Here is a 14,279-nt window from a genome sequence, read left to right on the forward strand (position 1 = left end):
AAATCCTTGTTGGTTCTTGTACTGGAGTCTGGAGTCAGTCCAACAACAGATTCTGGGAAACAAACAGAAGATAAGAACTTTATTCCTGTATTTCATGTTTGATTGATGTCAAAACAACAAAAAGAGTTTTTATGACTAAACAAATAAAGATTCACTAGACAGAATTAAATTCAATGTGAACTTATTTTATTTTTAAATTGCTGATTTATACAATATTAGTTCAGTGCGAAGCTCAATTAAATTGTTATTTTTAAGGTATTAAGTTAAATGAATAATTCATTAGTTTGTCCATAATAATCTGATCCATTTAGATTTCTTAAAGCTTTCTTCTTCTCAGGGACAGTAGTGGAGGCAGAGTAAGACCCAAATGCAGGACTCAGGAACAAAGGATAAACTAAAAAATAGCTCTATTGTTACAGTGAAGTAAAGAAAATACATAATACAAAGTAACTCTGACCAGGCAAAAACTAGGAATGCACAAAAAACTCCCAAGAAACACATGAGACATACAGCAAGTGGGAGAAAGTAGCAAAAAGCAGGGAAATCTGAGACAGTAATTGTCTTGATGCATGATCAATCATCCAGGTAAGTAAACCACAAAATGTTGTTTCGGTTCATCTGCATGTAGCATTTTCAGTGGGAGAAAAGTTTCTTTCACCATCTTACAACATTGTGATTGCAGTCATTCCCCAACTCTGTGAATGGCACTGATCAATGGCTATTGATCAGTGCCATCGATCAATGATAAAGTGTTAGAACAGAATCAGCTTTTTGGTGTGAGACAATAATTGAGTTAAGTTTGGAGACTGGAAACACCAGGGAACACAGCTGATGGGATGGGGGACCATCACAGTAAAATGGGACGTAACAGGTCAGGACTAAGATGAACTTGACAGAACAAAGCAAGGACCTGATGCTGATGACAAAACGCAATGAAAAAGAACTAACATAATCACACAAGAAACCATAAACTAGAAATGCAGATAACATAACTCAGAGGCACTATGAAATACTAAGCTCAAGACTAAACAATATGAAACTATAACTTAAATAACTTCATATATCAAGAAGAAAGGCTCATGAGTCCATAACAAAAACTCAAAACCACGAGTCAAAGACCCAGACACTATGACACCTCTGTAGCAGATAGGTGGTTTTACATGTGTTTCCCCCAGCCTCCACACACTAGGTCATATTTGGATGGAACTACTGTTGAGAAATATAGCATGTATAACGATTTTTTTGTTTTTTGAAATGTCTTTTAAAAGCAAAAACACACTCTGGGAGAGGGGCCGAGTTTAGCAGTTATTAATGATGACACACAAATCTTTCTTTATTGTCCCTGTCAGTACTCTCGCTGCAGCATTTGGATCAACTGAAGGCTTTTAAAGGAAATGTGAGAGCATCCTGATAATAATGAATTAGAGTACTCCAAGGTGTAATAAATGCATTCGTTCAGTGTCACTTTACCAATATTACACATGTGAAAAAAGGCTGTCCTACATGTTTGTTTAATTAGCACTTTGGAGACTATATCTGCTTTAAAGGCACATGTGTTTGAATTATACCAGGGAGTCAACCATCTGTGATTTGCCACAGTACAGCCACAGCGTCCAGCTTTGTTTGTAGTGAGTATGCAACAGTATTAACAAGATAATACACCTCTGTGTGCGTAAAGTTTAAGTGGCTGCTTGGCATTGTTTTGGCACATGACAACAGTAGAGGAATTATTTCCTTAAACTTAGAGCCCTTTCAGAAAGACATCTACTGTAATGACATCAATTATCCAGTTCTGTGTAGTCTAAATGTTATTAAGAAATGATTAGACAAAAGAAGGTTTTTGTGAAATACTGTTAAATGCTCAGTGTCTTATGCCACATGTCAAAACAAGACCTAGCGTATGATTAATCCAAGGAGTCGCCTCCTTTCCATTTTAACAAAAGACAGTTGAGTCTAATTGTTTTCAGCATTTCAGTCGTTATTCTAGATGAATGTTAAAATCACATTCAAATTCAAATTTTATTTGTCACACACACACAACCATACAGAGTGTGACATGAGGTGAAATGCTGATTGCTGTGCAATTCCTGACCATTAAATGACAGTAAGAATTGACGGTAAGATTTACAGATTACTACAAAAATTTACAGATTTTAACTTAGAAATTTACAGTAAAAAATGTTCAAATAACAGTTTACGTAAGACATTATTAATAAAAAGAAATTATAAATTATAAGAAGTGTGCAAAAAGAAAAACCAGAGTGCGTGTGGTGATGTGATGTGTGTGAAAGAGTCCAGTCCTACACCTGGTTCAGGGCGCCAATAGCCTGGGGGAAGAAGCTCCTCCTCATTTGCTCTGTTTTGGCCTTAAGGGAGCGCAAGCCCTTCCCAGTGTCGTCAGCAAACTTGACAATGGAGGCGGTGTCCGATGTGGCTACACAGTCATAAGTGTCCAGTAGGCAGTGTTGCCAACTTAGCGACTTTGTCACTATATTTAGCGAGTTTTCAGACCCTTTAGCGACTTTTTTTCTAAAAAAAGTCGCTAAAAAAAAGACGTGAAAGCTCGTATCGCTTTTACTCTCAACAAGCAGCGGGTGCTGTAACGCAGTCAGTTCTTCTTTTACTCTTATGCTGTTTTGTGGATCACAAGGTTTAAAACTACTTATAAACACACACACACAAAGTAACTCCACCAGAGCGCCTATTTCGGGTCACTTTTGCCGGTCCAAGCCCGGGTAAAGGAGCAGGGTTGGAATTGTGACATTAAAAAAACAACAATTGCTAAAAGAAATTTAATTTGTAGTTCTAAATAAACTCTAAATGCATTTAGGACATTTTTACTCACTTTATGTCTCTTCCACGATGTTATTTCTCTCTCCAACAACGTAGGTTACAATTAGATTAGCATGATCAATTATGCAAATCAGGCGATAACGTCATTTAGCGACTTCTAGCGACTTTTAGGACAACCAATAGCGATTTTCCTTACTGAGGAGTTGGCAACACTGCCAGTAGGGCTGGGCCATATCAAACCGTTCATGGTAATACCGCTATAATGTTGGGCAACGATAAGAAAATGAAATATGGCGATAGAATATGGGTAAAACGCGCGCACAGTGTCTTTGTTTTCATACGCACATGGCAGAAAAAGCATGGCGGTGACGGAGAATGAGAAAGGCGAAAGCGGATCGTTGAATGAAACAGATGAACCAGAATTGGTTTGTATAAATGCTGCAGCTTCAGTGGTGTGGAACTGGTTTAGCTTTCGTCCGTTAGATACACAACAAAGCACTATTTTTGGCAGCGCATGCTAGCGGGCTGTCGTTATTACCGTGTTGTTTGGAAAATACGGCACACTTAAAATCAATCCTTTGATTTTTCTGAAAATCGACAGAGCCCCTTATAATCCCGTGTGCCTTATGTATGAACTCTGGTTGTGTTTACTGACCTCGAAACGATTTTATGTGCACGGCGCTCGAAAATCTGTCAAATGTTTCAGTACGACTTTGCTAAGCTAAGAAGCCGCCTGGGTTGATGGATTGTCGGAGCATTACAGCTATCGTAGTCAGGAGCCTCGTGCAATAATACGTACTGTGCTTAACATAATATTACCGTATTGTGTGTGTTTAACCTCTTTTTAAGTTTTGTGGATATTATACATGGTTATGCTGAGGATATGTCGGCCAGTTTCCACTGGAAATGCCTTTTGGTTAAACTGTCAGCGAGGAGTTTGCATTTGCACTGTTAAATTTTTATATAACTTTAATGCACATAAAAAAAGCTGCTTGTTTAAGTGAAAATACATTGATGGTTTTTTTGCACTAATTAAGTTGTGGAGTTGTAAAGTATTTTGTCTCGTGTCAGTTATATCGTCAGTTATATCGTTATCGCAAATTTTCAAATGTATATCGTGATGAATATTTTTGGTCATATCGCCCTGCTCTAGTGTACAGTGAGTACAGCAGGGGGCTTCAAACACAGCCCTGGGGCACTCCAGTGCTGAGTGAGATGGAGGGGGAGACTTCCTCATCCTCACTGATTGGAGTCTGTCTGTGAGGAAGTTGAGGATCCACTGACACAGTGATGAGCTGAGTCCTAGATCCTTCAACTTGGTGAAAAACTTAGAGGGAATTATTGTGTTGAATGCTGAACTGTAGTCCACGAACAGCATCCTAACACAATTCCCTCTGCCAGTGTCCAGGTGACTCAGGGATGTGTGGAGCAGGTGAGCTATGGCGTCGTCTGTGGATCGATTAGTCCAAACTGGAGTGAGTCGATGGTGGCAGGAAGTGAAGAAATGATGTGATCTCTTCACAGTCTTTCAAATCACTTCATCACAATTGAAGTCAGTGCTACTGGGCAAGCGGGCTGTTGTTGAACTCTTTGAAGCACGTGAGAACCACTGCTTGGGCAAGGGAGAGGTTGAAGATCTCCGTGAACACCAGTGCTAGCTGGTCAGCACAAGCTCTCAGGACCCGACCAGGGATTGCATCTGGTCCTGGTGCCTTCCTCATGTTCACCCTCCTGAAAGCTTTCCTCATGGCATGCTCTGTGAGGATGAAGGCGTTGTCTTCGCTGAGCCATTTCTTGTTTTAATTGCTGCAGCGTCTAAGCTAGCATAAAACATGTTAAGCTCAACAGCCAGTGAAGCGTCGGCATTCATCATTGAAGAAGCTGGTTTGTAGTCCGTTATTGTCCACAGTCCCTTCCACAGGCTCCTAGAGTCGCACTGTTGTAGCTGTGACTCCAGTTTTCCCCGTAGCTCCACTTTGCCTTTCTGACCGCGCTGTGCACGTTGTAAGATGCAGCCTTGTATTGGTCCATATTACCGGAGCCCTTCATTGTAGGCGGCGGTGTGCGATCTCAGAGTGTCGTGGATGTTTCTATCCACCCACAGCTTCTGGTTGGGAAACGTTCAGATGACAACAAAGATGGCGCCGGTGTGAGGTCGGCTGCTGTGCTGGATGCTCTGACCCAGCTTTTCCACTTTTTGCTGATTTTCATTACTTTCTGCTCAATCTGCCTTAATATTGCACGGGCATCATGGAAAACAGACATTCGCAACAGTAGAGACTCTCTGGTTTATATTGGTTTACAACATACACACATTTCATCCTGCTTACCTCCGGACCCAACCGGACCAAGGGAGATCCTGAGAGAGAACAAAGGATGCGACGCTAAGCGATAGCCTCGAGGGAAATGAGCCGGCATCAGGAACAGGCTACGGGCTCGCGCACACCGTGCACCCATGCCCAGTATCCTGCTAGCCAATGTTCAATCCATCGAGAACAAGCTTGATGACCTCAGAGCCAGAATCAAGTTCCAGAGAGACATTCGGGATTGCATCCTCCTCTGCTTCACCGAGACTTGGCTGAACCCAGCGATACCAGACCACGCCGTGCAGCCGACGGGGTTCTTTTTGGTTTACCTTATGGACAGGACAACGGAGTCAGAAAAGAGGTGGTGGAGCGTGTTTGATGGTGAACAACAGATGGTGCGACAGCGCAAACATTTCTCCACTCTCACGCTCTTGCTCACCCAATCTAGAACTTTTGATCATTAAATGTCGCCCTTTCTATCTCCCTGCACTGCGGTCATTGCCTGCACTGTTTGTATTCCGCCTCACGTGGACTCAGACACTGCCTTATGTGAGCTACATGAGGCTCTCACACAGCAACAAGCACTTCACCAGCACGCCGCACTCATTGTTATTGGCAGATTTTAACAGAGTAAATCTTAAACGGACATTTCACAACCTTCACCAGGACATTACCTGCCCCACCAGGGGCACTAGGACATTAGACCACTGCTACACTCTGTTCAAGGACTGCTACAAGACTCAGCCTCTGCCGGCATTTGGAAAATCGGACCATGCCGCCATCTTCCTCATGTCTGCTTACAAACAAAGGTTGAAGCAGCAAGCACCAATCAGGAGGGAAGTCGCACGCTGGATGGACCACTCAGTGGCCGCGCTGCAGGATACACTGGATGACACAGACTGGGACATGTTTCGGCGCAGCTCTGATGACATCAACATGCTGACGGAAGCGGTTTTGGGATTTATCAGCTACAGAAATTATTTTATCTGAACTAAGCCCAAAATCTGATGAAAAAAACAATAGCACATTTGCATTAAAAACTGAGTGAGGACCAGGTGGACATTAAACTGCCGTTAATAAAACTGTTTTCTGATTTTTTTTTTCAAGAAGGATGGATAAGAGTAAGGATTTTAAATTATTTAAACCACTGATCGCTGCCTCTCCTCGTCAGCCTACACTTCAAGTTTCAAATTTGCCTCATGAAAATGAACTGCTGTTCCCAAAGAATGTCAGTAGGTGGCACTATGAGATTATTTAGTGCTTGTGAACTTGAGTTGATGTAGAGAAGGAGAACAACGCTAAGGCTACGTATGCTGGTCGGAGCTACTCACCGGGAGTTTTTCTTTAATCCTTGTTTAAAAAAGGTTATGAGTGAAGACACGAAATTGGATTTTACTTTTCCGCTTGTTGGGAAAACGCGGACACTTTTTGTTGATGTCGATGTACCTCTGTTTTTGTGGTTTCTGTTCATTTCCGGTTGTTTTTTTTGTTGGAGTCTAAAATTGTGAGAGCGAGGCCAGTAAATTCACCTGCTGCGAACCAGGATTCAGGATTCCCAGCTGTGATGCAGGAAGGTTTCCAGCCTGCTTAGAAGTGCCGGCAGCCTCCGGCAGAGCCTGCTTAGAAGTGACAATTGTGTTACGGGTAGTACCACTACATTAACACACTACACACATAATTCACACACTTGAACTGAAAAGACTGAAAATAACTTTGAACTCTGAACTTTGGACTATGAAACTGAATACACGGACTGACAAATATGGACTATTGGAACTGTTGTGAACTGTTGAATGACCGTTTATGATTTTGTTTAAATAAACGTCAACTGTTCTTTTAGCTGTGTGTCTTTAGCTCCTTAGCCGATTCCTAGAGAACATAAGCCCAAGATCCTAACTTTCTCTACATTCTAAAAAGCCAGACAGGAAGAATGGAGCAGCAAGGTCAAATGGTCTGCATTTGTATAGCGCTTTACTTAGTCCCTAAGGACCCCAAAGCGCTTTACACTACATTCAGTCATTCACCCATTTACACACTGGTGATGGCAGCTACATTGTAACCACAGCTGCCCTGGGGCGCACTGACAGAGGCGAGGCTGATGGACACTGGTGCCACCGGGCCCTCTGACCACCACCAGTAGGCAAACACGGGGTTAGTATCTTGCCCAAGGATATTTGGCATGCAGCCAGGAGGCAGCCTGGGATCGAACCACCGACCTTCTGATTAGTGCCTCTGCCACCTGAGCTACAGCCACCCCAAGGTCAAGCTTTAAACTGGAGCAGGTTCTGGGACATACGGGAACCAAGAACATTCAAAAGAGTCCCAAGTCAGAACAGAGATGTAAATGACAACATGTTGAATCCATTCCGAATCACCTTCCAAATGGACTAGTCAGATCAAGGTCTCTTGCAGAGGTTAATATTGGGGAACTACCACATAGTTGCCTCATTGACTCAGGGTCTCAGGTTACCACAATTTCGAAATCATTGTGGTAATTGTGGTAATCAATTTCAGTTGACCCACTTACCTTCTCATCTTCTTTTGCCATTAGATGATCTGTTAGAGGTTGAAGGTGCTGCAGGCCAAATTGTCCCTTATCTTGGGGAAGTTGACATCACTTTCCCACAGAGTTTCACTGGGAGGATGAAGTTGTAACTGTTCTAGCCCTAATTGTCCCAGATAATAGAGAAAATTCAGAGATTCCAGTCCTCACTGGTACAAATGCCCTCGACATCTTGTATGAGGACTTCAATGAGCAAATGACCATTCCTGAGCATTGTACTTATGCCCCTCTCATTATGGTAAATGGCCTGTATTTATATAGCGCTTTACTAGTCCCTAAGGACCCCAAAGCGCTTTACATATCCAGTCATCCACCCATTCACACACACATTCACACACTGGTGATGGCAGCTACATTGTAGCCACTGCATGCTATCTACAGGAGTAAAACAACAACTGATAGTTTGGTGGGGACAGTCAAGTCACAATGTAAAACCAACATAGTAATTCCAGCTGGTCAGAAGCCTTAAATGGACGTGTCAGAAATGTCTGTGCAGGCCCCGGATCCACTCTTCAAGTCGAGCCCTGCAGCCAGTCCAGCCTACCAGGTGGCTTGATATTTTCCAGCTATGTAATGTCAAAGCCACGGCCGACATCCTTTAAAGTTCCCATTCTCCTAAAAAAAATGAGACAACTCACAATATCATTCTGCCAGCTCACCGACCTTTGGCAGAGATATCTGCCCCACTCTCAGTTTCTCCTGCAAGGTCTGAATGTAGGAATCGAACTGGAAGTTCAGAGCAGAAACATGCTCAGTGTTACACCACCCACAAAGTAAAACCAAGTGACAAAATCCAGTTCAATTTTGGTGACTCACCCCTGTCAAACGAGTGGAAAGATAGGATCGCCGAGTAGCTAAATTCCACGTCTGATGTTTTTGCTAGGGGTGAACTTGATTATGGTCACACCACAGTGGTGAAACATAAGATTCGGCTCTCTGATCCAACACTCTTCAAACAAAGGCCACGGCCCATTCATTCCTCTGATTATGAAGCTGTCTGCCTTCATTTGGAGCAGCTGTGCGACAGAAACATTATTAGAAAGTCCGAGAGTCCATTTGCTTCACCAATTGTAGTTGTGAAAAAGAAAAATGGGCAGATCCGCCAATGTGTGGATTACAGAAAGTTGAACAACCAGACAATCAAAGATGCGTATGCATTGCCCAATATAGAAGAGGCATTTACAGATCTGTCAGGATCCAAATGGTTTTCTGTCATGGATTTAAAGTCTGGATATTACCAGGTCGAGGTTGAAGAAGAGGATAAGCACAAGACAGCTTTCGTCACATCCACTGGGTTTTGGGAATTCAACAGGATGCCCCAAGGAGTCACAAGTGCTCCAAGCACTTTTCAAAGAGTTATGGAGAAATGCATTGGCTCCATGAACCTCAAGGAAGTACTGGTCTTTCTTGATGATCTTATAGTATTCTCCAATACTTTGGAGGAACACGAAGAAAGGCTCCTGAGAGTTCTAAACAGACTGAAAGAATTTGGTCTCAAACTTTCACCTGAAAAATGTCACTTTTTCGAAAAGTCAGTGAGGTATTTAGGACACATTATCTCAGAAAAGGGAGTGGAGACAGATCCTGATAAAATTTCTGCACTCACTACATGGCCCAGACCCACAAACCTGTCAGAACTGAAGTCATTTTTAGGCTTCACCGGTTATTATTGCAGGTTTGTCAAAGATTATTCTAAAATTGCAAGGCCATTGAAGGATTTGACAGCTGGTTATGTTCCTGCCAGGAAGCTGAAATACCACAAATCACCATCAAACAGCAACCTGAACCGCCCTTTTAATGAGAAATGGACTCCCTCATGTGAGGAAGCTTTCAAGACCCTCATTGAGAAGTTGACATCTGCACCAGTGCTTGGGTTTGCTGACCCCCAGAAAGGCGGATGGATTATGAAGGCGGCCTCATGTTTCTTTTGAAACTGATGACAGTACAACTGCTGAGGACGAGAGAGTAAAGCAATTTATTACAAAGTTTATAGGAGAGAAAAACAGTGCAACATTTCCACGGGATGCTATTTATTATTGTCATGTTTAGTGCTGTGGCAGGCAGGATAAAGGACCCAAATGCAGGACTCGTATACAGAGACGTAAACTCAAAAACTTTATTAGCAGAAAACAAACAAAACCAAAACAGGAAACTAAACCTAGACTGGAAACCGGAAAACTGAGAAATAAGAGACTAGAAAACAGGGATCTAGACGTTACCAGGGACACAAGAAACACAGAGCACATAATAGCACATGGGATATATAATGACAACAGACTAAGAAAAACAACACGAGGAAATGGGAAACAGGAAGGAAACACAACTGGGACTAATCTGACATAAGAAGACGGGAAGGAAGGAAAACTGAAAACACAACTGTCAAAGTAATTGGTAAATGGACTGGTTCTTATATAGAGCTTTTCTACTCTGAGCACTCAGAGCACTACAACTAATTCATTCACCCAATCTAACATTCATACACACTCACACTCCGATAGATGTATCGGAGAGCAACTTGGGGTTAGTTGGGGTTGCCCAATGGTATTGGCATGCAGACAGGGATCGAACCACCAACCTTCCAATCAGTAGGTGACCTGCTCTACCTCCTGAGCTACAGCCACCCCACCCCAAAGTAAAGCAGGAAACGAGACATTCACAAAGATGCAAACTTGACACTGAGACATGGCGAAAAAGAAGACCAAGAGTCACCTTTGCTACTGAGGATAAATTAATCCGAGTCACCAGCCTCAGAAATCACACCTGAGATTAGAGTCCCTGTCTTAGATGATGTTCCTGTTTACCCGTCTATATCTGGAAGTCCCACAGGATCTTAGCTCGGTCATTATCAAGGGGCGCCTCCCATTTTGACCTCGGGACTTCCAGGCTATATTTGGCACAGATGTTCCTGTACACTATGTCGTCCACTTGGTTATGGCGTTCCATGTATGCCCTGCCTGCTAGCATCTTGCACCCTGCTGTTATGTGCTGGATTGTCTCAGGGGCATCTTTACACAGCCTGCACCTGGGGTCTTACCTGGTGTGATAGACCCCAGCCTCTATGAGTCTTGAGCTTGTTCCTGTGCTGCCATGATTAGTGCCTCTGTGCTGTGTTTGGGTCCAGCTTTGTCCAGCCACTGGTAGGATTTCTGTATGTCAGCCACTTCCTCTCTACTGGTGGTACATACTGTGCAGGAGCCTGTCCTTCCATGATGGCTCCTCCTCTTGCTCTTCTTTCTCGGGGTTCTTTCTTCACGTGGTTAGTTGTGGCCATCTTCCTGATGTTCATTGTCTCATCCTGGACAGTGATTCTGACACTCATTAGTCCCCGTCCTCCTTCCTTTCACTTAGCGTACAGTCTCAGGTTGCTGGACTTGAGGTGAAACCCTCCATGCATGGTAAGGAGCTTCCTTGTCTTGATGTCAGTGGCTTCTATCTCCTCCTTTAGTCAGCTTATTATCATCAGGGTTTCTGATCACCGTGTGGTCCAGGTGTTCTTACCAGTCAGCGGACTCCTCAGGACTTGCCTACCCTCTGCAGGTACTTGGTGGTTTCAGTTTTCCAAGCGGCCTCTTTGTGGTTTCCATTTGCCTGTTGCCCAGGTACTTGTAGTTGTCTTTGATGTCTGCAACATTGCCTTCCAGTAGTGTGATGCCCTCAGTTCTGACTACCCTCCCTCTCTTTGTTACCATCTGACTACACTTCTTCAGTCTGAATGACGTTCAGATGCCGTTGCTGTATATCCTTGTGGTGTGGATCAGTGAACCAATGTCACGTTCACTCCTGGCATACACCTTGGTGTCATCCTTGTAGAGGTGGTTAAAGGTTGCTCCATTCTATACTCGGTATCCATAGCCAGTCTTGTCAATGATTTCACTGAGGGGGTTCAGGCCTATGGGGACAGAGCATCTCCTTGGTAAATCCCTCACTTGATGGGCTATTGGCTTGAAATCTGAACACTCCTATAAAACATTCTCATTACTCAACAGCCATAGCAGCCATATTAAAATTAGCTTATTTGTACAAATATTTTAAAACATTATGTATTTTCATTTCAAATTTTAAGGGAACATAAAAATCTACATGTACAGAAGATTCAGTCAAGTCTGATAAAAATAGGCTTGGCTTTGTGACTTTGTACACAAATGAACATATTTCTAACACCAACTTTCTATCTAAAATTCATTTTCACTTACTTATCTAATTCTGTGGTAAGGGTAGAGGCTGTTCCAGCTGTCATGTGATGAGAGTTGGGGTATACCCTGCACAGCGCTAACCTCAAACAAAATCCAAATCAAAAAAGGCATTCCTTAGAAGCAGTGATGATTGTGCGTTACAAAGGTCTTGAAGATTGTTGCAAATATATAACTGATAGGCTTGTGATGACCCATATGTCCCATGACCTTGATCAGGATGCCTTCATGAGATCTGGGTGGCATCAGTGCAGAAGGAAGGGCCACAGAAGAGATCATGAGAATTTCCAGGCAGCGAGAAAACTTGATGAAAGAGTGAGAAGAACAAAAATCTGGCAGTGACGTGCCCACACTTTGTGATGAACAAAGGATCTGTTTGCTGGAATCTTTGAGGATGAGGATAATGGACGGAGCCTTGTAAGGACATAGGGACGAGTTTATCTTAAAATAGAATATGGAAATGGAGCTGCCTGGCTGGTTAGTTTGACCTTCTTTGTGAGGTGAGGCAGCGACTACTGGTTAGATTTTGTAAATGAACAAAGGTGATGGGAGACAGTTTTGTCTCTGGGAGGGGAAAATGGAGCACAAAATATATACAGAAGCCTATTAGAGGAAAAGCATCTTCCACCCTGATAACACTTAAAACCAGCAGAAGGTGCAGCATTAGGCAAGGCAAGTTTATTTGTATAGCACATTTCAACAACAAGGTGATTCAAAGTGCTTTACAGAGACATTAGAAACAAAAACAAATAAAAAGCATGATTTAAAATTGATTAAAACAAGCAAACAAACAAACAAACTAAATAACAAACAAACAAACAAACAAAACAGTATATAAAATCAAAACAGATAAAATCAGAACAATAGATAAAATCAGTAGTTAAAATGTAAGTTTTGAAATTTAAGCTTAAAAGTGTGGATTTGGTGCTTTATTCAAATGCAGCTGAGAACAGGTGAGTCTTCAACCTGGATTTAAATAAACTGAGTGTTTCAGCTGATCTGAGGCTTTCTGGGAGTTTGTTCCAGATATAAGGAGCATAAAAGCTGAATGCAGCTTCTCTGTGTCTGGTTCTGACTCTGGGAACTGATAAAAGACCAGATCCAGATGACCTGAGGGATCTGGAAGGTTCATACTGGGTCAGGAGGTCACTGATGTATTTTGGTCCTAAACCATTCAGAGCTTTATAGACCAGCATCAGAACTTTAAAGTCTATCCTCTGACGGACAGGCAGCCAGTGTAAAGACCTCAGAGCTGGACTGATGTGGTCCACTTTTTTGGTCTTAGTGAGGACTCGAGCAGCAGAGTTCTGAATGAGCTGTAGTTGTCTGACTGATTTTTTAGGTAGACCTGTAAAGATGCTGTTACAGTAATCAAGCCTACTAAAGATGAATGCATGGACTAGTTTTTCCAGGTCCTGTTGAGACATCAGATCTTTTATCCTCGAAATATTTTTGAGGTGATAGTAAGCTGATTTTGTTATTGTCTTAATGTGTTTTTCTAATTAGGGCTCAATCTACCAGCTTTTGACAGCTGATCATCATGGAAGGTGATGCCATTCAAGCTGGTGAGATTCTCAGTTTATTTCAATTAAATTTTATTTATATTCTGCCAAATCCAAACAACAGTTACCTCAAGGAGATGTTGTCAAAGCCAGATTTTTACTGGGAAAAGCTATTTGGAATCAGTGAGAAATTAAAGAATAGCCTTGAGGAATTATGGGCAGGGCACTGCAGAGGTGTCCAAAAAGCGGGAGCAGCTATTGTTTGGTGCAAAAAGGCAGAGTAAATTTTGGAGGAGGAGATTTACACAAATGAGTTTCCCCGTGGGCACTGAAGCCTGAAACAGGATAGGTAGTTACTGAGGGCGAGTTGGATTGTGTGATCAATTTGGCGGGGATGGACACATCTACAGAAAGAAGAGAACTGAAAGTAGCAACATCTAAAGTCATTGAATTCAATTCAATTTTATTTATACAGCACCAAATCACAACAACAGTCATCCCGACAGGCACCCTAACTAGAGATAGTGTGGGCTCAGTAGTTTAGGGTTTTGGAGGAGCAGCTGGAGCTAAGCAGGTGAGAGTGGATGTGCAGTTTTTGGGTTGTGAAGTATCCTGAGCTGGGGTGAATATTAGTTGAGCAATTCTATAAAGAAGAGACTGAGGAGAAAGAAATTGGCCTTCCGGTGCTGGGAATGTCTGTTGATGTATTTTGTAAAGAAGAAAATGAGGAGAGAGATAGAGGGTTGCCAGTTTGCTCAAGAGCGCTTTGAATGGTGTTGCTTTTCCACCAGGGTATAACATCTCCAACCACTATGCAGCCTTGTCTTATGACAAGTTATAACATGTCAGTGGTGTCGCATCAGGAGAAACAAGGCCAAACAATGCAACAAGATGTTCTCAGGCAGTGAGAATGTGTCAGGAGTGG

General features: G+C 42.6%; 1 protein-coding gene and 1 long non-coding RNA gene across 2 annotated transcripts in view; both read left to right on the forward strand.

The window, feature by feature from the left end:
* The window catches only part of chrm4a (cholinergic receptor, muscarinic 4a), a 56,962-nt gene that overhangs the window by 14,122 nt on the left and 28,561 nt on the right, over window positions 1–14,279 (forward strand). The window lies entirely within an intron of this gene.
* LOC120723382 lies at window positions 7,795–10,021 on the forward strand. The gene is made up of 2 exons (XR_005693731.1): window positions 7,795–7,900; window positions 8,024–10,021. It is a non-coding gene; the product is annotated as an uncharacterized LOC120723382 (long non-coding RNA).

Source organism: Simochromis diagramma, unplaced genomic scaffold (genome assembly GCF_900408965.1).
Source record: "Simochromis diagramma unplaced genomic scaffold, fSimDia1.1 OVJJ01000165.1, whole genome shotgun sequence".
In the NCBI taxonomy this organism is placed as follows: domain Eukaryota; kingdom Metazoa; phylum Chordata; class Actinopteri; order Cichliformes; family Cichlidae; genus Simochromis; species Simochromis diagramma.